This window comes from Symphodus melops (assembly GCF_947650265.1).
Source record: "Symphodus melops genome assembly, chromosome: 21".
In the NCBI taxonomy this organism is placed as follows: Eukaryota; Metazoa; Chordata; class Actinopteri; order Labriformes; family Labridae; genus Symphodus; species Symphodus melops.
In genome coordinates, this window is record NC_136711.1 from 7,265,329 (window position 1) to 7,291,936 (window position 26,608).

Genomic DNA, 26,608 nt, shown 5'->3' on the forward strand with positions numbered 1-26,608 from the left:
TTCAGGAAATAAAAGGTTCAGGGACTTCTCTTCATAAAACTAAAAGGTTCAGGGACGTCTCTTTAAAGAGCTAAAAGGTTCAGGGACTTCTCTTCAGGAACTAAATGGTTCAGGGACTTCTCTTCAGGAACTGAAAGCTTCAGGGACTTCTCTTAGTAGAACTATAAGGTTCAGGGGTGTCTCTTAATAGAACTTAAAGGTTCAGGAACTTCTCTTCCAAGAACTAAAAGGTTCAGGGACTTCTCTTCAGGAACTAAAAGGTTCAGGGACTTCTCTTCATGCAACTAAAAGGTTCAGGGACTTCACTTCATACAACTAAAAGGTTCAGGGACTTCTCTTCATACAACTAAAAGGTTCAGGGACGTCTCTTTAAAGAGATAAAATGTTCAGGGACGTCTCTTCAGGGACTGAAAGCTTCAGGGCCTTCTCTTAGTAGAACTAAAAGGTTCAGGGGCGTCTCTTTAAAGAACTTAAAGGTTCAGGGACTTCTCTTCATAGAACTAAAAGTTTCAGGGACTTCTCTTCATAGAACTAAAAGGTTCAGGGACGTCTCTTCAAGAACTAAAAGGTTCAGGGACTTCTCTTCAGGAACTAAAAGGTTCAGGGATTTCTCTTCATAGAACTAAAAGGTTCAGGGACTTCTCTTCCAAAAACTAAAAGGTTCAGGGACTTCTCTTCCAAGAACTAAAAGGTTCAGGGACTTCTCTCTAGGAACTAAAAGGTTCAGGGACTTCTCTTCAGGAACTAAAAGGTTCAGGGACTTCTCTTCATAGAACTAAAAGGTTCAGGGACTTCTCTGCTCAGTACTAAAAGGTTCAGGGACTTCTCTGCTCAGAACTAAAAGGTTCAGGGACTTCTCTTCCAAGAACTAAAAGGTTCAGCGACTTCTCTTCAGGAACTAAAAGGTTCAGGGACGTCTCTTCAAGAACTAAAAGGTTCAGGGACTTCTCTTCATGCAACTAAAAGGTTCAGGGACTTCTCTTCATAGAACTAAAAGGTTCAGGGACTTCTCTGCTCAGAACTAAAAGGTTCAGGGACTTCTCTGCTCAGAACTAAAAGGTTCAGGGACTTCTCTTCCAAGAACTAAAAGGTTCAGGGACTTCTCTTCAGGAACTAAAAGGTTCAGGGACTTCTCTTCATGCAACTAAAAGGTTCAGGGACTCCTCTTCAGACAACTAAAAGGTTCAGGGACGTCTCTTTAAAGAGCTAAAAGGTTCAGGGACGTCTCTTCAGGAACTAAAAGGTTCAGGGACTTCTCTTCGGGAACTTGAAGGTTCAGCGGCATCTCTTTAAAGAACTAAAAGGTTCAGGGACTTCTTTTCAGGAACTAAATGGTTCAGGGACTTCTATTTATGAACTAAAAGGATCAGGGACTTCTCTGCTCAGAAATAAAAGGTTCAGGGACTTCTCTTCCACGAACTAAAATGTTCAGGGACTTCTCTTCTGGAACTAAAAGGTTCAGGGACTTCTCTTCATGCAACTAAAAGGTTCAGGGACTTCTCTTCATACAACTAAAAGGTTCAGGGACGTCTCTTTAAAGAGATAAAAGGTTAAGGGACTTCTCTTCAGGAACTAAAAGGTTCAGGGACTTCTCTTTGGGAACTTAAAGGTTCAGGGGCGTCTCTTTAAATAACTAAAAGGTTCAGGGACTTCTCTTCAGGAACTAAAAGGTTCAGGGACTTCTATTCATAGAACTAAAAGGTTCAGGGACTTCTCTGCTCAGAACTAAAAGGTTCAGGGTCTTCTCTGCTCAGAACTAAAAGGTTCAGGGACTTCTCTTCCAAGAACTAAAAGGTTCAGGGACTTCTCTTCATACAACTAAAAGGTTCAGGGACTTCTCTTCATACAACTAAAAGGTTAAGGGACTTCTCTTCCAAGAACTAAAAGGTTCAGGGACTTCTCTTCATACAACTAAAAGGTTAAGGGACTTCTCTTCCAAGAACTAAAAGGTTCAGGGACTTCTCTTCATACAACTAAAAGGTTCAGGGACTTCTCTTCAGGAACTAAAAGGTTCAGGGACGTCTCTTCAAGAACTAAAAGGTTCAGGGACTTCTCTTCAGGAACTAAAAGGTTCAGGGACTTCTCTTCATGGAACTAAAAGGTTCAGGGACTTCTCTTCATGGAACTAAAAGGTTCAGGGACTTCTCTGCTCAGAACTAAAAGGTTCAGGGACTTCTCTTCGGGAACTTGAAGGTTCAGCGGCATCTCTTTAAAGAACTAAAAGGTTCAGGGACTTCTTTTCAGGAACTAAATGGTTCAGGGACTTCTATTTATGAACTAAAAGTATCAGGGACTTCTCTGCTCAGAAATAAAAGGTTCAGGGACTTCTCCTCCAAGAACTAAAAGGTTCAGGGACTTCTCTTCAGGAACTAAAAGGTTCAGGGACATCTCTTCATAGAACTACAAGGTTCAGGGACTTCTCGTCATGGAACTCAAAAGGTTCAGGGACATCTCTTCATAGAATTAAAAGTTTCAGGGACTTCTCTTCATAGAACTAAAAGGTTCAGGGACGTCTCTTCAGTAACTAAAAGGTTCAGGGACTTCTCTTCAGGAACTAAAAGGTTCAGGGACTTCTCTTCAGGAACTAAAAGGTTCAGGGACTTCTCTTCATGCAACTAAAAGGTTCAGGGACTCATATTCATAAAACTACAAGGTTCAGGGACGTCTCTTTAAAGAGCTAAAAGGTTCAGGGACGTCTCTTCAGTAACTAAAAGGTTCAGGGACTTCTCTTCAGGAACTAAAAGGTTCAGGGACTTCTCTTCAGGAACTAAAAGGTTCAGGGACTTCTCTTCAGGAACTAAAAGGTTCAGGGACTTCACTTTAAAGATCTGAAAGGTTCAGGGACTTCTCTTCAGGAACTAAAAGGTTCAGGGACGTCTCTTCAAGAACTAACAGGTTCAGGGACATCTCTTCAGGAACTAAAAGGTTCAGGGACTTCTCTTCATGCAACTAAAAGGTTCAGGGACTTCTCTTTAAAGAGCTAAAAGGTACAGGAACATTTCTTCAGGAACTAAAAGTTACAGGGACTTCTCTGCATAGAACTAAAAGGTTCAGGGACTTCTCTTCAGGAAATAAAAGGTTCAGGGACTTCTCTTCATAAAACTAAAAGGTTCAGGGACGTCTCTTTAAAGAGCTAAAAGGTTCAGGGACTTCTCTTCAGGAACTAAATGGTTCAGGGACTTCTCTTCAGGAACTGAAAGCTTCAGGGACTTCTCTTAGTAGAACTATAAGGTTCAGGGGTGTCTCTTAATAGAACTTAAAGGTTCAGGAACTTCTCTTCCAAGAACTAAAAGGTTCAGGGACTTCTCTTCAGGAACTAAAAGGTTCAGGGACTTCTCTTCATGCAACTAAAAGGTTCAGGGACTTCACTTCATACAACTAAAAGGTTCAGGGACTTCTCTTCATACAACTAAAAGGTTCAGGGACGTCTCTTTAAAGAGATAAAATGTTCAGGGACGTCTCTTCAGGGACTGAAAGCTTCAGGGCCTTCTCTTAGTAGAACTAAAAGGTTCAGGGGCGTCTCTTTAAAGAACTTAAAGGTTCAGGGACTTCTCTTCATAGAACTAAAAGTTTCAGGGACTTCTCTTCATAGAACTAAAAGGTTCAGGGACGTCTCTTCAAGAACTAAAAGGTTCAGGGACTTCTCTTCAGGAACTAAAAGGTTCAGGGATTTCTCTTCATAGAACTAAAAGGTTCAGGGACTTCTCTTCCAAAAACTAAAAGGTTCAGGGACTTCTCTTCCAAGAACTAAAAGGTTCAGGGACTTCTCTCTAGGAACTAAAAGGTTCAGGGACTTCTCTTCAGGAACTAAAAGGTTCAGGGACTTCTCTTCATAGAACTAAAAGGTTCAGGGACTTCTCTGCTCAGTACTAAAAGGTTCAGGGACTTCTCTGCTCAGAACTAAAAGGTTCAGGGACTTCTCTTCCAAGAACTAAAAGGTTCAGCGACTTCTCTTCAGGAACTAAAAGGTTCAGGGACGTCTCTTCAAGAACTAAAAGGTTCAGGGACTTCTCTTCATGCAACTAAAAGGTTCAGGGACTTCTCTTCAGGAACTAAAAGGTTCAGGGACTTCTCTTCATAGAACTAAAAGGTTCAGGGACTTCTCTGCTCAGAACTAAAAGGTTCAGGGACGTCTCTTCAGGAACTAAAAGGTTCAGGGACTTCTCTTCGGGAACTTGAAGGTTCAGCGGCATCTCTTTAAAGAACTAAAAGGTTCAGGGACTTCTTTTCAGGAACTAAATGGTTCAGGGACTTCTCTTCATAGAACTAAAAGGTTCAGGGTCTTCTCTGCTCAGAACTAAAAGGTTCAGGGACTTCTCTTCCAAGAACTAAAAGGTTCAGGGACTTCTCTTCATACAACTAAAAGGTAAAGGGACTTCTCTTCAGGAACTAAAAGGTTCAGGGACTTCTCTTCGGGAACTTAAAGGTTCAGGGCCGTCTCTTTAAAGAACTAAAAGGTTCAGGGACTTCTCTTCAGGAACTAAAAGGTTCAGGGACATCTCTTCATAGAACTACAAGGTTCAGGGACTTCTCGTCATGGAACTCAAAAGGTTCAGGGACATCTCTTCATAGAATTAAAAGTTTCAGGGACTTCTCTTCATAGAACTAAAAGGTTCAGGGACGTCTCTTCAGTAACTAAAAGGTTCAGGGACTTCTCTTCAGGAACTAAAAGGTTCAGGGACTTAACTCTAGGAACTAAAAGGTTCAGGGACTTCACTTTAAAGATCTGAAAGGTTCAGGGACTTCTCTTCAGGAACTAAAAGGTTCAGGGACTTCTCTTCAGGAACTAAAAGGTTCAGGGACTTCTCTTCATAGAACTAAAAGGTTCAGGGACTTCTCTGCTCAGAACTAAAAGGTTCAGGGACTTCTCTTCCAAGAACTAAAAGGTTCAGGGACTTCTCTTCAGGAACTAAAAGGTTCAGGGACTTCTCTTCATGCAACTAAAAGGTTCAGGGACTCATATTCATACAACTACAAGGTTCAGGGACGTCTCTTTAAAGAGCTAAAAGGTTCAGGGACGTCTCTTCAGTAACTAAAAGGTTCAGGGACTTCTCTTCAGGAACTAAAAGGTTCAGGGACTTCTCTTCAGGAACTAAAAGGTTCAGGGACTTCTCTTCAGGAACTAAAAGGTTCAGGGACTTCACTTTAAAGATCTGAAAGGTTCAGGGACTTCTCTTCAGGAACTAAAAGGTTCAGGGACGTCTCTTCAAGAACTAACAGGTTCAGGGACATCTCTTCAGGAACTAAAAGGTTCAGGGACTTCTCTTCAGGAACTAAAAGGTTCAGGGACTCCTCTTCAGACAACTAAAAGGTTCAGGGACGTCTCTTTAAAGAGCTAAAAGGTTCAGGGACGTCTCTTCAGGAACTAAAAGGTTCAGGGACTTCTCTTCGGGAACTTGAAGGTTCAGCGGCATCTCTTTAAAGAATTAAAAGGTAAAGGGACTTCTTTTCAGGAACTAAATGGTTCAGGGACTTCTATTTATGAACTAAAAGGTTCAGGGACTTCTCTGCTCAGAAATAAAAGGTTCAGGGACTTCTCTTCCAAGAACTAAAATGTTCAGGGACTTCTCTTCAGGAACTAAAAGGTTCAGGGACTTCTCTTCAGGAACTTAAAGGTTCAGGGACTTCTCTTCATCGAACTAAAAGTTTCAGGGACTTCTCATCAGGAACGAAAAGGTTCAGGGACGTCTCTTCAAGAACTAAAAGGTTCAGGGACTTCTCTTCAAGAACTAAAAGGTTCAGGGACTTCTCTTCATAGAACTAAAAGGTTCAGGGACTTCTCTGCTCAGAACTAAAAGGTTCAGGGACTTCTCTTCAGGAACTAAAAGGTTCAGGGACTTCTATTCATAGAACTAAAAGGTTCAGGGACTTCTCTGCTCAGAACTAAAAGGTTCAGGGACTTCTCTGCTCAGAACTAAAAGGTTCAGGGACTTCTCTTCATACAACTAAAATGTTCAGGGACATCTCTTTAAAGAACTAAAAGGTTCAGGAACTTCTCTTCAGGAACTAAAAAGGTTCAGGGACTTCGCTTCTCAGAACTAAAAGGTTCAGGGACTTCTCTTCATGCAACTAAAAGGTTCAGGGACTTCTCTTTAAAGAGCTAAAAGGTACAGGAACATTTCTTCAGGAACTAAAAGTTACAGGGACTTCTCTGCATAGAACTAAAAGGTTCAGGGACTTCTCTTCAGGAAATAAAAGGTTCAGGGACTTCTCTTCATAAAACTAAAAGGTTCAGGGACGTCTCTTTAAAGAGCTAAAAGGTTCAGGGACTTCTCTTCAGGAACTAAATGGTTCAGGGACTTCTCTTCAGGAACTGAAAGCTTCAGGGACTTCTCTTAGTAGAACTATAAGGTTCAGGGGTGTCTCTTAATAGAACTTAAAGGTTCAGGAACTTCTCTTCCAAGAACTAAAAGGTTCAGGGACTTCTCTTCAGGAACTAAAAGGTTCAGGGACTTCTCTTCATGCAACTAAAAGGTTCAGGGACTTCACTTCATACAACTAAAAGGTTCAGGGACTTCTCTTCATACAACTAAAAGGTTCAGGGACGTCTCTTTAAAGAGATAAAATGTTCAGGGACGTCTCTTCAGGGACTGAAAGCTTCAGGGCCTTCTCTTAGTAGAACTAAAAGGTTCAGGGGCGTCTCTTTAAAGAACTTAAAGGTTCAGGGACTTCTCTTCATAGAACTAAAAGTTTCAGGGACTTCTCTTCATAGAACTAAAAGGTTCAGGGACGTCTCTTCAAGAACTAAAAGGTTCAGGGACTTCTCTTCAGGAACTAAAAGGTTCAGGGATTTCTCTTCATAGAACTAAAAGGTTCAGGGACTTCTCTTCCAAAAACTAAAAGGTTCAGGGACTTCTCTTCCAAGAACTAAAAGGTTCAGGGACTTCTCTCTAGGAACTAAAAGGTTCAGGGACTTCTCTTCAGGAACTAAAAGGTTCAGGGACTTCTCTTCATAGAACTAAAAGGTTCAGGGACTTCTCTGCTCAGTACTAAAAGGTTCAGGGACTTCTCTGCTCAGAACTAAAAGGTTCAGGGACTTCTCTTCCAAGAACTAAAAGGTTCAGCGACTTCTCTTCAGGAACTAAAAGGTTCAGGGACGTCTCTTCAAGAACTAAAAGGTTCAGGGACTTCTCTTCATGCAACTAAAAGGTTCAGGGACTTCTCTTCATAGAACTAAAAGGTTCAGGGACTTCTCTGCTCAGAACTAAAAGGTTCAGGGACTTCTCTGCTCAGAACTAAAAGGTTCAGGGACTTCTCTTCCAAGAACTAAAAGGTTCAGGGACTTCTCTTCAGGAACTAAAAGGTTCAGGGACTTCTCTTCATGCAACTAAAAGGTTCAGGGACTCCTCTTCAGACAACTAAAAGGTTCAGGGACGTCTCTTTAAAGAGCTAAAAGGTTCAGGGACGTCTCTTCAGGAACTAAAAGGTTCAGGGACTTCTCTTCGGGAACTTGAAGGTTCAGCGGCATCTCTTTAAAGAACTAAAAGGTTCAGGGACTTCTTTTCAGGAACTAAATGGTTCAGGGACTTCTATTTATGAACTAAAAGGATCAGGGACTTCTCTGCTCAGAAATAAAAGGTTCAGGGACTTCTCTTCCACGAACTAAAATGTTCAGGGACTTCTCTTCTGGAACTAAAAGGTTCAGGGACTTCTCTTCATGCAACTAAAAGGTTCAGGGACTTCTCTTCATACAACTAAAAGGTTCAGGGACGTCTCTTTAAAGAGATAAAAGGTTAAGGGACTTCTCTTCAGGAACTAAAAGGTTCAGGGACTTCTCTTTGGGAACTTAAAGGTTCAGGGGCGTCTCTTTAAATAACTAAAAGGTTCAGGGACTTCTCTTCAGGAACTAAAAGGTTCAGGGACTTCTATTCATAGAACTAAAAGGTTCAGGGACTTCTCTGCTCAGAACTAAAAGGTTCAGGGTCTTCTCTGCTCAGAACTAAAAGGTTCAGGGACTTCTCTTCCAAGAACTAAAAGGTTCAGGGACTTCTCTTCATACAACTAAAAGGTTCAGGGACTTCTCTTCATACAACTAAAAGGTTAAGGGACTTCTCTTCCAAGAACTAAAAGGTTCAGGGACTTCTCTTCATACAACTAAAAGGTTAAGGGACTTCTCTTCCAAGAACTAAAAGGTTCAGGGACTTCTCTTCATACAACTAAAAGGTTCAGGGACTTCTCTTCAGGAACTAAAAGGTTCAGGGACGTCTCTTCAAGAACTAAAAGGTTCAGGGACTTCTCTTCAGGAACTAAAAGGTTCAGGGACTTCTCTTCATGGAACTAAAAGGTTCAGGGACTTCTCTTCATGGAACTAAAAGGTTCAGGGACTTCTCTGCTCAGAACTAAAAGGTTCAGGGACTTCTCTTCGGGAACTTGAAGGTTCAGCGGCATCTCTTTAAAGAACTAAAAGGTTCAGGGACTTCTTTTCAGGAACTAAATGGTTCAGGGACTTCTATTTATGAACTAAAAGTATCAGGGACTTCTCTGCTCAGAAATAAAAGGTTCAGGGACTTCTCCTCCAAGAACTAAAAGGTTCAGGGACTTCTCTTCAGGAACTAAAAGGTTCAGGGACATCTCTTCATAGAACTACAAGGTTCAGGGACTTCTCGTCATGGAACTCAAAAGGTTCAGGGACATCTCTTCATAGAATTAAAAGTTTCAGGGACTTCTCTTCATAGAACTAAAAGGTTCAGGGACGTCTCTTCAGTAACTAAAAGGTTCAGGGACTTCTCTTCAGGAACTAAAAGGTTCAGGGACTTAACTCTAGGAACTAAAAGGTTCAGGGACTTCACTTTAAAGATCTGAAAGGTTCAGGGACTTCTCTTCAGGAACTAAAAGGTTCAGGGACTTCTCTTCAGGAACTAAAAGGTTCAGGGACTTCTCTTCATAGAACTAAAAGGTTCAGGGACTTCTCTGCTCAGAACTAAAAGGTTCAGGGACTTCTCTTCCAAGAACTAAAAGGTTCAGGGACTTCTCTTCAGGAACTAAAAGGTTCAGGGACTTCTCTTCATGCAACTAAAAGGTTCAGGGACTCATATTCATAAAACTACAAGGTTCAGGGACGTCTCTTTAAAGAGCTAAAAGGTTCAGGGACGTCTCTTCAGTAACTAAAAGGTTCAGGGACTTCTCTTCAGGAACTAAAAGGTTCAGGGACTTCTCTTCAGGAACTAAAAGGTTCAGGGACTTCTCTTCAGGAACTAAAAGGTTCAGGGACTTCACTTTAAAGATCTGAAAGGTTCAGGGACTTCTCTTCAGGAACTAAAAGGTTCAGGGACGTCTCTTCAAGAACTAACAGGTTCAGGGACATCTCTTCAGGAACTAAAAGGTTCAGGGACTTCTCTTCATGCAACTAAAAGGTTCAGGGACTTCTCTTTAAAGAGCTAAAAGGTACAGGAACATTTCTTCAGGAACTAAAAGTTACAGGGACTTCTCTGCATAGAACTAAAAGGTTCAGGGACTTCTCTTCAGGAAATAAAAGGTTCAGGGACTTCTCTTCATAAAACTAAAAGGTTCAGGGACGTCTCTTTAAAGAGCTAAAAGGTTCAGGGACTTCTCTTCAGGAACTAAATGGTTCAGGGACTTCTCTTCAGGAACTGAAAGCTTCAGGGACTTCTCTTAGTAGAACTATAAGGTTCAGGGGTGTCTCTTAATAGAACTTAAAGGTTCAGGAACTTCTCTTCCAAGAACTAAAAGGTTCAGGGACTTCTCTTCAGGAACTAAAAGGTTCAGGGACTTCTCTTCATGCAACTAAAAGGTTCAGGGACTTCACTTCATACAACTAAAAGGTTCAGGGACTTCTCTTCATACAACTAAAAGGTTCAGGGACGTCTCTTTAAAGAGATAAAATGTTCAGGGACGTCTCTTCAGGGACTGAAAGCTTCAGGGCCTTCTCTTAGTAGAACTAAAAGGTTCAGGGGCGTCTCTTTAAAGAACTTAAAGGTTCAGGGACTTCTCTTCATAGAACTAAAAGTTTCAGGGACTTCTCTTCATAGAACTAAAAGGTTCAGGGACGTCTCTTCAAGAACTAAAAGGTTCAGGGACTTCTCTTCAGGAACTAAAAGGTTCAGGGATTTCTCTTCATAGAACTAAAAGGTTCAGGGACTTCTCTTCCAAAAACTAAAAGGTTCAGGGACTTCTCTTCCAAGAACTAAAAGGTTCAGGGACTTCTCTCTAGGAACTAAAAGGTTCAGGGACTTCTCTTCAGGAACTAAAAGGTTCAGGGACTTCTCTTCATAGAACTAAAAGGTTCAGGGACTTCTCTGCTCAGTACTAAAAGGTTCAGGGACTTCTCTGCTCAGAACTAAAAGGTTCAGGGACTTCTCTTCCAAGAACTAAAAGGTTCAGCGACTTCTCTTCAGGAACTAAAAGGTTCAGGGACGTCTCTTCAAGAACTAAAAGGTTCAGGGACTTCTCTTCATGCAACTAAAAGGTTCAGGGACTTCTCTTCATAGAACTAAAAGGTTCAGGGACTTCTCTGCTCAGAACTAAAAGGTTCAGGGACTTCTCTGCTCAGAACTAAAAGGTTCAGGGACTTCTCTTCCAAGAACTAAAAGGTTCAGGGACTTCTCTTCAGGAACTAAAAGGTTCAGGGACTTCTCTTCATGCAACTAAAAGGTTCAGGGACTCCTCTTCAGACAACTAAAAGGTTCAGGGACGTCTCTTTAAAGAGCTAAAAGGTTCAGGGACGTCTCTTCAGGAACTAAAAGGTTCAGGGACTTCTCTTCGGGAACTTGAAGGTTCAGCGGCATCTCTTTAAAGAACTAAAAGGTTCAGGGACTTCTTTTCAGGAACTAAATGGTTCAGGGACTTCTATTTATGAACTAAAAGGATCAGGGACTTCTCTGCTCAGAAATAAAAGGTTCAGGGACTTCTCTTCCACGAACTAAAATGTTCAGGGACTTCTCTTCTGGAACTAAAAGGTTCAGGGACTTCTCTTCATGCAACTAAAAGGTTCAGGGACTTCTCTTCATACAACTAAAAGGTTCAGGGACGTCTCTTTAAAGAGATAAAAGGTTAAGGGACTTCTCTTCAGGAACTAAAAGGTTCAGGGACTTCTCTTTGGGAACTTAAAGGTTCAGGGGCGTCTCTTTAAATAACTAAAAGGTTCAGGGACTTCTCTTCAGGAACTAAAAGGTTCAGGGACTTCTATTCATAGAACTAAAAGGTTCAGGGACTTCTCTGCTCAGAACTAAAAGGTTCAGGGTCTTCTCTGCTCAGAACTAAAAGGTTCAGGGACTTCTCTTCCAAGAACTAAAAGGTTCAGGGACTTCTCTTCATACAACTAAAAGGTTCAGGGACTTCTCTTCAGGAACTGAAAGCTTCAGGGACTTCTCTTCCAAGAACTAAAAGGTTCAGGGACTTCTCTTCATACAACTAAAAGGTTAAGGGACTTCTCTTCCAAGAACTAAAAGGTTCAGGGACTTCTCTTCATACAACTAAAAGGTTCAGGGACTTCTCTTCAGGAACTAAAAGGTTCAGGGACTTCTCTTCAAGAACTAAAAGGTTCAGGGACTTCTCTTCAGGAACTAAAAGGTTCAGGGACTTCTCTTCATGGAACTAAAAGGTTCAGGGACTTCTCTTCATGGAACTAAAAGGTTCAGGGACTTCTCTGCTCAGAACTAAAAGGTTCAGGGACTTCTCTTCGGGAACTTGAAGGTTCAGCGGCATCTCTTTAAAGAACTAAAAGGTTCAGGGACTTCTTTTCAGGAACTAAATGGTTCAGGGACTTCTATTTATGAACTAAAAGTATCAGGGACTTCTCTGCTCAGAAATAAAAGGTTCAGGGACTTCTCCTCCAAGAACTAAAAGGTTCAGGGACTTCTCTTCAGGAACTAAAAGGTTCAGGGACATCTCTTCATAGAACTACAAGGTTCAGGGACTTCTCGTCATGGAACTCAAAAGGTTCAGGGACATCTCTTCATAGAATTAAAAGTTTCAGGGACTTCTCTTCATAGAACTAAAAGGTTCAGGGACGTCTCTTCAGTAACTAAAAGGTTCAGGGACTTCTCTTCAGGAACTAAAAGGTTCAGGGACTTAACTCTAGGAACTAAAAGGTTCAGGGACTTCACTTTAAAGATCTGAAAGGTTCAGGGACTTCTCTTCAGGAACTAAAAGGTTCAGGGACTTCTCTTCAGGAACTAAAAGGTTCAGGGACTTCTCTTCATAGAACTAAAAGGTTCAGGGACTTCTCTGCTCAGAACTAAAAGGTTCAGGGACTTCTCTTCCAAGAACTAAAAGGTTCAGGGACTTCTCTTCAGGAAATAAAAGGTTCAGGGACTTCTCTTCATGCAACTAAAAGGTTCAGGGACTCATATTCATACAACTACAAGGTTCAGGGACGTCTCTTTAAAGAGCTAAAAGGTTCAGGGACGTCTCTTCAGTAACTAAAAGGTTCAGGGACTTCTCTTCAGGAACTAAAAGGTTCAGGGACTTCTCTTCAGGAACTAAAAGGTTCGGGGACTTCTCTCCAGGAACTAAAAGGTTCAGGGACTTCACTTTAAAGATCTGAAAGGTTCAGGGACTTCTCTTCAGGAACTAAAAGGTTCAGGGACGTCTCTTCAAGAACTAACAGGTTCAGGGACATCTCTTCAGGAACTAAAAGGTTCAGGGACTTCTCTTCAGGAACTAAAAGGTTCAGGGACTCCTCTTCAGACAACTAAAAGGTTCAGGGACGTCTCTTTAAAGAGCTAAAAGGTTCAGGGACGTCTCTTCAGGAACTAAAAGGTTCAGGGACTTCTCTTCGGGAACTTGAAGGTTCAGCGGCATCTCTTTAAAGAATTAAAAGGTAAAGGGACTTCTTTTCAGGAACTAAATGGTTCAGGGACTTCTATTTATGAACTAAAAGGTTCAGGGACTTCTCTGCTCAGAAATAAAAGGTTCAGGGACTTCTCTTCCAAGAACTAAAATGTTCAGGGACTTCTCTTCAGGAACTAAAAGGTTCAGGGACTTCTCTTCAGGAACTTAAAGGTTCAGGGACTTCTCTTCATCGAACTAAAAGTTTCAGGGACTTCTCATCAGGAACGAAAAGGTTTAGGGACGTCTCTTCAAGAACTAAAAGGTTCAGGGACTTCTCTTCAAGAACTAAAAGGTTCAGGGACTTCTCTTCATAGAACTAAAAGGTTCAGGGACTTCTCTGCTCAGAACTAAAAGGTTCAGGGACTTCTCTTCAGGAACTAAAAGGTTCAGGGACTTCTATTCATAGAACTAAAAGGTTCAGGGACTTCTCTGCTCAGAACTAAAAGGTTCAGGGACTTCTCTGCTCAGAACTAAAAGGTTCAGGGACTTCTCTTCATACAACTAAAATGTTCAGGGACATCTCTTTAAAGAACTAAAAGGTTCAGGAACTTCTCTTCAGGAACTAAAAAGGTTCAGGGACTTCGCTTCTCAGAACTAAAAGGTTCAGGGACTTCTCTTCATGCAACTAAAAGGTTCAGGGACTTCTCTTTAAAGAGCTAAAAGGTACAGGAACATTTCTTCAGGAACTAAAAGTTACAGGGACTTCTCTGCATAGAACTAAAAGGTTCAGGGACTTCTCTTCAGGAAATAAAAGGTTCAGGGACTTCTCTTCATAAAACTAAAAGGTTCAGGGACGTCTCTTTAAAGAGCTAAAAGGTTCAGGGACTTCTCTTCAGGAACTAAATGGTTCAGGGACTTCTCTTCAGGAACTGAAAGCTTCAGGGACTTCTCTTAGTAGAACTATAAGGTTCAGGGGTGTCTCTTAATAGAACTTAAAGGTTCAGGAACTTCTCTTCCAAGAACTAAAAGGTTCAGGGACTTCTCTTCAGGAACTAAAAGGTTCAGGGACTTCTCTTCATGCAACTAAAAGGTTCAGGGACTTCACTTCATACAACTAAAAGGTTCAGGGACTTCTCTTCATACAACTAAAAGGTTCAGGGACGTCTCTTTAAAGAGATAAAATGTTCAGGGACGTCTCTTCAGGGACTGAAAGCTTCAGGGCCTTCTCTTAGTAGAACTAAAAGGTTCAGGGGCGTCTCTTTAAAGAACTTAAAGGTTCAGGGACTTCTCTTCATAGAACTAAAAGTTTCAGGGACTTCTCTTCATAGAACTAAAAGGTTCAGGGACGTCTCTTCAAGAACTAAAAGGTTCAGGGACTTCTCTTCAGGAACTAAAAGGTTCAGGGATTTCTCTTCATAGAACTAAAAGGTTCAGGGACTTCTCTTCCAAAAACTAAAAGGTTCAGGGACTTCTCTTCCAAGAACTAAAAGGTTCAGGGACTTCTCTCTAGGAACTAAAAGGTTCAGGGACTTCTCTTCAGGAACTAAAAGGTTCAGGGACTTCTCTTCATAGAACTAAAAGGTTCAGGGACTTCTCTGCTCAGTACTAAAAGGTTCAGGGACTTCTCTGCTCAGAACTAAAAGGTTCAGGGACTTCTCTTCCAAGAACTAAAAGGTTCAGCGACTTCTCTTCAGGAACTAAAAGGTTCAGGGACGTCTCTTCAAGAACTAAAAGGTTCAGGGACTTCTCTTCATGCAACTAAAAGGTTCAGGGACTTCTCTTCATAGAACTAAAAGGTTCAGGGACTTCTCTGCTCAGAACTAAAAGGTTCAGGGACTTCTCTGCTCAGAACTAAAAGGTTCAGGGACTTCTCTTCCAAGAACTAAAAGGTTCAGGGACTTCTCTTCAGGAACTAAAAGGTTCAGGGACTTCTCTTCATGCAACTAAAAGGTTCAGGGACTCCTCTTCAGACAACTAAAAGGTTCAGGGACTTCTCTTCCAAGAACTAAAAGGTTCAGGGACTTCTCTTCATACAACTAAAAGGTTAAGGGACTTCTCTTCCAAGAACTAAAAGGTTCAGGGACTTCTCTTCATACAACTAAAAGGTTCAGGGACTTCTCTTCAGGAACTAAAAGGTTCAGGGACGTCTCTTCAAGAACTAAAAGGTTCAGGGACTTCTCTTCAGGAACTAAAAGGTTCAGGGACTTCTCCTCATGGAACTAAAAGGTTCAGGGACTTCTCTTCATGGAACTAAAAGGTTCAGGGACTTCTCTGCTCAGAACTAAAAGGTTCAGGGACTTCTCTTCGGGAACTTGAAGGTTCAGCGGCATCTCTTTAAAGAACTAAAAGGTTCAGGGACTTCTTTTCAGGAACTAAATGGTTCAGGGACTTCTATTTATGAACTAAAAGTATCAGGGACTTCTCTGCTCAGAAATAAAAGGTTCAGGGACTTCTCCTCCAAGAACTAAAAGGTTCAGGGACTTCTCTTCAGGAACTAAAAGGTTCAGGGACATCTCTTCATAGAACTACAAGGTTCAGGGACTTCTCGTCATGGAACTCAAAAGGTTCAGGGACATCTCTTCATAGAATTAAAAGTTTCAGGGACTTCTCTTCATAGAACTAAAAGGTTCAGGGACGTCTCTTCAGTAACTAAAAGGTTCAGGGACTTCTCTTCAGGAACTAAAAGGTTCAGGGACTTAACTCTAGGAACTAAAAGGTTCAGGGACTTCACTTTAAAGATCTGAAAGGTTCAGGGACTTCTCTTCAGGAACTAAAAGGTTCAGGGACTTCTCTTCAGGAACTAAAAGGTTCAGGGACTTCTCTTCATAGAACTAAAAGGTTCAGGGACTTCTCTGCTCAGAACTAAAAGGTTCAGGGACTTCTCTTCCAAGAACTAAAAGGTTCAGGGACTTCTCTTCAGGAACTAAAAGGTTCAGGGACTTCTCTTCATGCAACTAAAAGGTTCAGGGACTCATATTCATACAACTACAAGGTTCAGGGACGTCTCTTTAAAGAGCTAAAAGGTTCAGGGACGTCTCTTCAGTAACTAAAAGGTTCAGGGACTTCTCTTCAGGAACTAAAAGGTTCAGGGACTTCTCTTCAGGAACTAAAAGGTTCAGGGACTTCTCTTCAGGAACTAAAAGGTTCAGGGACTTCACTTTAAAGATCTGAAAGGTTCAGGGACTTCTCTTCAGGAACTAAAAGGTTCAGGGACGTCTCTTCAAGAACTAACAGGTTCAGGGACATCTCTTCAGGAACTAAAAGGTTCAGGGACTTCTCTTCAGGAACTAAAAGGTTCAGGGACTCCTCTTCAGACAACTAAAAGGTTCAGGGACGTCTCTTTAAAGAGCTAAAAGGTTCAGGGACGTCTCTTCAGGAACTAAAAGGTTCAGGGACTTCTCTTCGGGAACTTGAAGGTTCAGCGGCATCTCTTTAAAGAATTAAAAGGTAAAGGGACTTCTTTTCAGGAACTAAATGGTTCAGGGACTTCTATTTATGAACTAAAAGGTTCAGGGACTTCTCTGCTCAGAAATAAAAGGTTCAGGGACTTCTCTTCCAAGAACTAAAATGTTCAGGGACTTCTCTTCAGGAACTAAAAGGTTCAGGGACTTCTCTTCAGGAACTTAAAGGTTCAGGGACTTCTCTTCATCGAACTAAAAGTTTCAGGGACTTCTCATCAGGAACGAAAAGGTTCAGGGACGTCTCTTCAAGAACTAAAAGGTTCAGGGACTTCTCTTCAAGAACTAAAAGGTTCAGGGACTTCTCTGCTCAGTACTAAAAGGTTCAGGGACTTCTCTGCTCAGAACTAAAAGGTTCAGGGACTTCTCTTCCAAGAACTAAAAGGTTCAGCGACTTCTCTTCAGGAACTAAAAGGTTCAGGGACGTCTCTTCAAGAACTAAAAGGTTCAGGGACTTCTCTTCATGCAACTAAAAGGTTCAGGGACTTCTCTTCATAGAACTAAAAGGTTCAGGGACTTCTCTGCTCAGAACTAAAAGGTTCAGGGACTTCTCTGCTCAGAACTAAAAGGTTCAGGGACTTCTCTTCCAAGAACTAAAAGGTTCAGGGACTTCTCTTCAGGAACTAAAAGGTTCAGGGACTTCTCTTCATGCAACTAAAAGGTTCAGGGACTCCTCTTCAGACAACTAAAAGGTTCAGGGACGTCTCTTTAAAGAGCTAAAAGGTTCAGGGACGTCTCTTCAGGAACTAAAAGGTTCAGGGACTTCTCTTCGGGAACTTGAAGGTTCAGCGGCATCTCTTTAAAGAACTAAAAGGTTCAGGGACTTCTTTTCAGGAACTAAATGGTTCAGGGACTTCTATTTATGAACTAAAAGGATCAGGGACTTCTCTGCTCAGAAATAAAAGGTTCAGGGACTTCTCTTCCACGAACTAAAATGTTCAGGGACTTCTCTTCTGGAACTAAAAGGTTCAGGGACTTCTCTTCATGCAACTAAAAGGTTCAGGGACTTCTCTTCATACAACTAAAAGGTTCAGGGACGTCTCTTTAAAGAGATAAAAGGTTAAGGGACTTCTCTTCAGGAACTAAAAGGTTCAGGGACTTCTCTTTGGGAACTTAAAGGTTCAGGGGCGTCTCTTTAAAGAACTAAAAGGTTCAGGGACTTCTCTTCAGGAACTAAAAGGTTCAGGGACTTCTATTCATAGAACTAAAAGGTTCAGGGACTTCTCTGCTCAGAACTAAAAGGTTCAGGGTCTTCTCTGCTCAGAACTAAAAGGTTCAGGGACTTCTCTTCCAAGAACTAAAAGGTTCAGGGACTTCTCTTCATACAACTAAAAGGTTCAGGGACTTCTCTTCATACAACTAAAAGGTTAAGGGACTTCTCTTCCAAGAACTAAAAGGTTCAGGGACTTCTCTTCATACAACTAAAAGGTTAAGGGACTTCTCTTCCAAGAACTAAAAGGTTCAGGGACTTCTCTTCATACAACTAAAAGGTTCAGGGACTTCTCTTCAGGAACTAAAAGGTTCAGGGACGTCTCTTCAAGAACTAAAAGGTTCAGGGACTTCTCTTCAGGAACTAAAAGGTTCAGGGACTTCTCTTCATGGAACTAAAAGGTTCAGGGACTTCTCTTCATGGAACTAAAAGGTTCAGGGACTTCTCTGCTCAGAACTAAAAGGTTCAGGGACTTCTCTTCGGGAACTTGAAGGTTCAGCGGCATCTCTTTAAAGAACTAAAAGGTTCAGGGACTTCTTTTCAGGAACTAAATGGTTCAGGGACTTCTATTTATGAACTAAAAGTATCAGGGACTTCTCTGCTCAGAAATAAAAGGTTCAGGGACTTCTCTTCCAAGAACTAAAATGTTCAGGGACTTCTCTTCAGGAACTAAAAGGTTCAGGGACTTCTCTTCATGCAACTAAAAGGTTCAGGGACTTCTCTTCATACAACTAAAAGGTTCAGGGACGTCTCTTTAAAGAGATAAAAGGTTAAGGGACTTCTCTTCAGGAACTAAAAGGTTCAGGGACTTCTCTTAGGGAACTTAAAGGTTCAGGGCCGTCTCTTTAAAGAACTAAAAGGTCCAGGGACTTCTCTTCAGGAACTAAAAGGTTCAGGGACTTCTATTTATAGAACTAAAAGGTTCAGGGACTTCTCTGCTCAGAACTAAAAGGTTCAGGGACTTCTCTGCTCAGAACTAAAAGGTTCAGGGACGTCTCTTCAGGAACTAAAAGGTTCAGGGACTTCTCTTCGGGAACTTGAAGGTTCAGCGGCATCTCTTTAAAGAACTAAAAGGTTCAGGGACTTCTTTTCAGGAACTAAATGGTTCAGGGACTTCTATTTATGAACTAAAAGGATCAGGGACTTCTCTGCTCAGAAATAAAAGGTTCAGGGACTTCTCTTCCAAGAACTAAAATGTTCAGGGACTTCTCTTCAGGAACTAAAAGGTTCAGGGACTTCTCTTCATGAAACTAAAAGGTTCAGGGACTTCTCTTCATACAACTAAAAGGTTCAGGGACGTCTCTTTAAAGAGATAAAAGGTTAAGGGACTTCTCTTCAGGAACTAAAAGGTTCAGGGACTTCTCTTCGGGAACTTAAAGGTTCAGGGCCGTCTCTTTAAAGAACTAAAAGGTTCAGGGACTTCTCTTCAGGAACTAAAAGGTTCAGGGACTTCTATTCATAGAACTAAAAGGTTCAGGGACTTCTCTGCTCAGAACTAAAAGGTTCAGGGACTTCTCTGCTCAGAACTAAAAGGTTCAGGGACTTCTCTTCCAAGAACTAAAAGGTTCAGGGACTTCTCTTCCAAGAACTAAAAGGTTCAGGGACTTCTCTTCATGCAACTAAAAGGTTCAGGGACTCCTCTTCAGACAACTAAAAGGTTCAGGGACGTCTCTTTAAAGAGCTAAAAGGTTCAGGGACGTCTCTTCAGGAACTAAAAGGTTCAGGGACTTCTCTTCGGGAACTTAAAGGTTCAGCGGCATCTCTTTAAAGAACTAAAAGGTTCAGGGACTTCTTTTCAGGAACTAAATGGTTCAGGGACTTCTATTTATGAACTAAAAGGATCAGGGACTTCTCTGCTCAGAAATAAAAGGTTCAGGGACTTCTCTTCCAAGAACTAAAATGTTCAGGGACTTCTCTTCATGCAACTAAAAGGTTCAGGGACTTCTCTTCATACAACTAAAAGGTTCAGGGACGTCTCTTTAAAGAGATAAAAGGTTAAGGGACTTCTCTTCAGGAACTAAAAGGTTCAGGGACTTCTCTTCGGGAACTTAAAGGTTCAGGGCCGTCTCTTTAAAGAACTAAAAGGTTCAGGGACTTCTCTTCAGGAACTAAAAGGTTCAGGGACTTCTATTCATTGAACTAAAAGGTTCAGGGACTTCTCTGCTCAGAACTAAAAGGTTCAGGGTCTTCTCTGCTCAGAACTAAAAGGTTCAGGGACTTCTCTTCCAAGAACTAAAAGGTTCAGGGACTTCTCTGCTCAGAACTAAAAGGTTCAGGGACTTCTTTTCAGGAACTAAATGGTTCAGGGACTTCTATTTATGAACTAAAAGGATCAGGGACTTCTCTGCTCAGAAATAAAAGGTTCAGGGACTTCTCTTCCAAGAACTAAAATGTTCAGGGACTTCTCTTCATGCAACTAAAAGGTTCAGGGACTTCTCTTCATACAACTAAAAGGTTCAGGGACGTCTCTTTAAAGAGATAAAAGGTTAAGGGACTTCTCTTCAGGAACTAAAAGGTTCAGGGACTTCTCTTCGGGAACTTAAAGGTTCAGGGCCGTCTCTTTAAAGAACTAAAAGGTTCAGGGACTTCTCTTCAGGAACTAAAAGGTTCAGGGACTTCTATTCATTGAACTAAAAGGTTCAGGGACTTCTCTGCTCAGAACTAAAAGGTTCAGGGTCTTCTCTGCTCAGAACTAAAAGGTTCAGGGACTTCTCTTCCAAGAACTAAAAGGTTCAGGGACTTCTCTGCTCAGAACTAAAAGGTTCAGGGACTTCTCTGCTCAGAACTAAAAGGTTCAGGGACTTCTCTTCCAAGAACTAAAAGGTTCAGGGACTTCTCTTCAGGAACTAAAAGGTTCAGGGACTTCTCTTCATGCAACTAAAAGGTTCAGGGACTTCTCTTCATACAACTAAAAGGTTCAGGGACGTCTCTATAAAGAGATAAAAGGTTAAGGGACTTCTCTTCAGGAACTAAAAGCTTCAGGGACTTCTCTTCAGGAACTAAAAGGTTCAGGGACGTCTCTTCAAGAACTAAAAGGTTCAGGGACTTCTCTTCAGGAACTAAAAGGTTCAGGGACTTCTCTTCATAGAACTAAAAGGTTCAGGGACTTCTCTGCTCAGTACTAAAAGGTTCAGGGACTTCACTGCTCAGAACTAAAAGGTTCAGGGACTTCTCTTCCAAGAACTAAAAGGTTCAGGGACTTCTCTTCAGGAACTAAAAGGTTCAGGGACGTCTCTTCAAGAACTAAAAGGTTCAGGGACTTCTCTTCAGGAACTAAAAGGTTCAGGGACTTCTCTTCATAGAACTAAAAGGTTCAGGGACTTCTCTGCTCAGAACTAAAAGGTTCAGGGACTTCTCTGCTCAGAACTAAAAGGTGCAGGGACTTCTCTTCCAAGAACTAAAAGGTTCAGGGACTTCTCTTCAGGAACTAAAAGATTCAGGGACTTCTCTTCGGGAACTTAAAGGTTCAGGGCCGTCTCTTTAAAGAACTAAAAGGTTCAGGGACTTCTCTTCAGGAACTAAAAGGTTCAGGGACTTCTCTTCATACAACTAAAAGGTTCAGGGACTTCTCTTAGTAGAACTATAAGGTTCAGGGGCGTCTCTTAATAGAACTTAAAGGTTCAGGAACTTCTCTTCCAAGAACTAAAAGGTTCAGGGACTTCTCTTCCACGAACTAAAATGTTCAGGGACTTCTCTTCTGGAACTAAAAGGTTCAGGGACTTCTCTTCATGCAACTAAAAGGTTCAGGGACTTCTCTTCATACAACTAAAAGGTTCAGGGACGTCTCTTTAAAGAGATAAAAGGTTAAGGGACTTCTCTTCAGGAACTAAAAGGTTCAGGGACTTCTCTTTGGGAACTTAAAGGTTCAGGGGCGTCTCTTTAAAGAACTAAAAGGTTCAGGGACTTCTCTTCAGGAACTAAAAGGTTCAGGGACTTCTATTCATAGAACTAAAAGGTTCAGGGACTTCTCTGCTCAGAACTAAAAGGTTCAGGGTCTTCTCTGCTCAGAACTAAAAGGTTCAGGGACTTCTCTTCCAAGAACTAAAAGGTTCAGGGACTTCTCTTCATACAACTAAAAGGTTCAGGGACTTCTCTTCATACAACTAAAAGGTTAAGGGACTTCTCTTCCAAGAACTAAAAGGTTCAGGGACTTCTCTTCATACAACTAAAAGGTTAAGGGACTTCTCTTCCAAGAACTAAAAGGTTCAGGGACTTCTCTTCATACAACTAAAAGGTTCAGGGACTTCTCTTCAGGAACTAAAAGGTTCAGGGACGTCTCTTCAAGAACTAAAAGGTTCAGGGACTTCTCTTCAGGAACTAAAAGGTTCAGGGACTTCTCTTCATGGAACTAAAAGGTTCAGGGACTTCTCTTCATGGAACTAAAAGGTTCAGGGACTTCTCTGCTCAGAACTAAAAGGTTCAGGGACTTCTCTTCGGGAACTTGAAGGTTCAGCGGCATCTCTTTAAAGAACTAAAAGGTTCAGGGACTTCTTTTCAGGAACTAAATGGTTCAGGGACTTCTATTTATGAACTAAAAGTATCAGGGACTTCTCTGCTCAGAAATAAAAGGTTCAGGGACTTCTCTTCCAAGAACTAAAATGTTCAGGGACTTCTCTTCAGGAACTAAAAGGTTCAGGGACTTCTCTTCATGCAACTAAAAGGTTCAGGGACTTCTCTTCATACAACTAAAAGGTTCAGGGACGTCTCTTTAAAGAGATAAAAGGTTAAGGGACTTCTCTTCAGGAACGAAAAGGTTCAGGGACTTCTCTTAGGGAACTTAAAGGTTCAGGGCCGTCTCTTTAAAGAACTAAAAGGTCCAGGGACTTCTCTTCAGGAACTAAAAGGTTCAGGGACTTCTATTTATAGAACTAAAAGGTTCAGGGACTTCTCTGCTCAGAACTAAAAGGTTCAGGGACTTCTCTGCTCAGAACTAAAAGGTTCAGGGACGTCTCTTCAGGAACTAAAAGGTTCAGGGACTTCTCTTCGGGAACTTGAAGGTTCAGCGGCATCTCTTTAAAGAACTAAAAGGTTCAGGGACTTCTTTTCAGGAACTAAATGGTTCAGGGACTTCTATTTATGAACTAAAAGGATCAGGGACTTCTCTGCTCAGAAATAAAAGGTTCAGGGACTTCTCTTCCAAGAACTAAAATGTTCAGGGACTTCTCTTCAGGAACTAAAAGGTTCAGGGACTTCTCTTCATGAAACTAAAAGGTTCAGGGACTTCTCTTCATACAACTAAAAGGTTCAGGGACGTCTCTTTAAAGAGATAAAAGGTTAAGGGACTTCTCTTCAGGAACTAAAAGGTTCAGGGACTTCTCTTCGGGAACTTAAAGGTTCAGGGCCGTCTCTTTAAAGAACTAAAAGGTTCAGGGACTTCTCTTCAGGAACTAAAAGGTTCATGGACTTCTATTCATAGAACTAAAAGGTTCAGGGACTTCTCTGCTCAGAACTAAAAGGTTCAGGGACTTCTCTGCTCAGAACTAAAAGGTTCAGGGACTTCTCTTCCAAGAACTAAAAGGTTCAGGGACTTCTCTTCCAAGAACTAAAAGGTTCAGGGACTTCTCTTCATGCAACTAAAAGGTTCAGGGACTCCTCTTCAGACAACTAAAAGGTTCAGGGACGTCTCTTTAAAGAGCTAAAAGGTTCAGGGACGTCTCTTCAGGAACTAAAAGGTTCAGGGACTTCTCTTCGGGAACTTAAAGGTTCAGCGGCATCTCTTTAAAGAACTAAAAGGTTCAGGGACTTCTTTTCAGGAACTAAATGGTTCAGGGACTTCTATTTATGAACTAAAAGGATCAGGGACTTCTCTGCTCAGAAATAAAAGGTTCAGGGACTTCTCTTCCAAGAACTAAAATGTTCAGGGACTTCTCTTCATGCAACTAAAAGGTTCAGGGACTTCTCTTCATACAACTAAAAGGTTCAGGGACGTCTCTTTAAAGAGATAAAAGGTTAAGGGACTTCTCTTCAGGAACTAAAAGGTTCAGGGACTTCTCTTCGGGAACTTAAAGGTTCAGGGCCGTCTCTTTAAAGAACTAAAAGGTTCAGGGACTTCTCTTCAGGAACTAAAAGGTTCAGGGACTTCTATTCATTGAACTAAAAGGTTCAGGGACTTCTCTGCTCAGAACTAAAAGGTTCAGGGTCTTCTCTGCTCAGAACTAAAAGGTTCAGGGACTTCTCTTCCAAGAACTAAAAGGTTCAGGGACTTCTCTGCTCAGAACTAAAAGGTTCAGGGACTTCTCTGCTCAGAACTAAAAGGTTCAGGGACTTCTCTTCCAAGAACTAAAAGGTTCAGGGACTTCTCTTCAGGAACTAAAAGGTTCAGGGACTTCTCTTCATGCAACTAAAAGGTTCAGGGACTTCTCTTCATACAACTAAAAGGTTCAGGGACGTCTCTATAAAGAGATAAAAGGTTAAGGGACTTCTCTTCAGGAACTAAAAGCTTCAGGGACTTCTCTTCAGGAACTAAAAGGTTCAGGGACGTCTCTTCAAGAACTAAAAGGTTCAGGGACTTCTCTTCAGGAACTAAAAGGTTCAGGGACTTCTCTTCATAGAACTAAAAGGTTCAGGGACTTCTCTGCTCAGTACTAAAAGGTTCAGGGACTTCACTGCTCAGAACTAAAAGGTTCAGGGACTTCTCTTCCAAGAACTAAAAGGTTCAGGGACTTCTCTTCAGGAACTAAAAGGTTCAGGGACGTCTCTTCAAGAACTAAAAGGTTCAGGGACTTCTCTTCAGGAACTAAAAGGTTCAGGGACTTCTCTTCATAGAACTAAAAGGTTCAGGGACTTCTCTGCTCAGAACTAAAAGGTTCAGGGACTTCTCTGCTCAGAACTAAAAGGTGCAGGGACTTCTCTTCCAAGAACTAAAAGGTTCAGGGACTTCTCTTCAGGAACTAAAAGATTCAGGGACTTCTCTTCGGGAACTTAAAGGTTCAGGGCCGTCTCTTTAAAGAACTAAAAGGTTCAGGGACTTCTCTTCAGGAACTAAAAGGTTCAGGGACTTCTCTTCATACAACTAAAAGGTTCAGGGACTTCTCTTAGTAGAACTATAAGGTTCAGGGGCGTCTCTTAATAGAACTTAAAGGTTCAGGAACTTCTCTTCCAAGAACTAAAAGGTTCAGGGACTTCTCTTCAGGAACTAAAAGGTTCAGGGACTTCTCTTCATACAACTAAAAGGTTCAGGGACGTCTCTTTAAAGAGATAAAAGGTTCAGGGACGTCTCTTCAGGAACTGAAAGCTTCAGGGACTTCTCTTAGTAGAACTAAAAGGTTCAGGGGCGTCTCTTTAAAGAACTTAAAGGTTCAGGGACTTCTCTTCAGGAACTAAAAGGCTCAGGGACTTCTCTTCATAGAACTAAAAGTTTCAGGGACTTCTCTTCAGGAACTAAAAGGTTCAGGGACGTCTCTTCAAGAACTATAAGGCTTAGGGACTTCTCTTCAGGAACTAAAAGGTTCAGGGATTTCTCTTCATAGAACTAAAAGGTTCAGGGACTTCTCTGCTCAGAACTAAAAGGTTCAGGGACTTCTCTGCTCAGAACTAAAAGGTTCAGGGACGTCTCTTTATAGAACTAAAAGGTTCAGGGACTTCTCTTCAGGAACTAAAAGGTTCAGGGACTTCTCTTCATGCAACTAAAAGGTTCAGGGACTCCTCTTCAGACAACTAAAAGGTTCAGGGACGTCTCTTTAAAGAGCTAAAAGGTTCAGGGACGTCTCTTCAGGAACTAAAAGGTTCAGGGACTTCTCTTCGGGAACTTGAAGGTTCAGCGGCATCTCTTTAAAGAACTAAAAGGTTCACGGACTTCTTTTCAGGAACTAAATGGTTCAGGGACTTCTATTTATGAACTAAAAGGATCAGGGACTTCTCTGCTCAGAAATAAAAGGTTCAGGGACTTCTCTTCCAAGAACTAAAATGTTCAGGGACTTCTCTTCAGGAACTAAAAGGTTCAGGGACTTCTCTTCATGAACTAAAAGGTTCAGGGACTTCTCTTCCAAGAACTAAAAGGTTCAGGGACTTCTCTGCTCAGAACTAAAAGGTTCAGGGACTTCTCTGCTCAGAACTAAAAGGTTCAGGGACTTCTCTTCCAAGAACTAAAAGGTTCAGGGACTTCTCTTCAGGAACTAAAAGGTTCAGGGACTTCTCTTCGGGAACTTAAAGGTTCAGGGCCGTCTCTTTAAAGAACTAAAAGGTTCAGGGACTTCTCTTCAGGAACTAAAAGGTTCAGGGACTTCTCTTCATACAACTAAAAGGTTCAGGGACTTCTCTTAGTAGAACTATAAGGTTCAGGGGCGTCTCTTAATAGAACTTAAAGGTTCAGGAACTTCTCTTCCAAGAACTAAAAGGTTCAGGGACTTCTCTTCAGGAACTAAAAGGTTCAGGGACTTCTCTTCATACAACTAAAAGGTTCAGGGACTTCTCTGCTCAGAACTAAAAGGTTCCGGGACTTTTCTTCCAAGAACTAAAAGGTTCAGGGACTTCTCTTCCAAGAACTAAAAGGTTCAGGGACTTCTCTTCAGGAACTAAAAGGTTCAGGGACTTCTCTGCTCAGAAATAAAAGGTTCAGGGACTTCTCTTCCAAGAACTAAAATGTTCAGGGACTTCTCTTCAGGAACTAAAAGGTTCAGGGACTTCTCTTCATGCAACTAAAAGGTTCAGGGACTTCTCTTCATACAACTAAAAGGTTCAGGGACGTCTCTTTAAAAAGATAAAAGGTTAAGGGACTTCTCTTCAGGAACTAAAAGCTTCAGGGACTTCTCTTCAGGAACTAAAAGGTTCAGGGACGTCTCTTCAAGAACTAAAAGGTTCAGGGACTTCTCTTCAGGAACTAAAAGGTTCAGGGACTTCTCTTCATAGAACTAAAAGGTTCAGGGACTTCTCTGCTCAGTACTAAAAGGTTCAGGGACTTCACTGCTCAGAACTAAAAGGTTCAGGGACTTCTCTTCCAAGAACTAAAAGGTTCAGGGACTTCTCTTCAGGAACTAAAAGGTTCAGGGACGTCTCTTCAAGAACTAAAAGGTTCAGGGACTTCTCTTCAGGAACTAAAAGGTTCAGGGACTTCTCTTCATAGAACTAAAAGGTTCAGGGACTTCTCTGCTCAGAACTAAAAGGTTCAGGGACTTCTCTGCTCAGAACTAAAAGGTTCAGGGACTTCTCTTCCAAGAACTAAAAGGTTCAGGGACTTCTCTTCAGGAACTAAAAGGTTCAGGGACTTCTC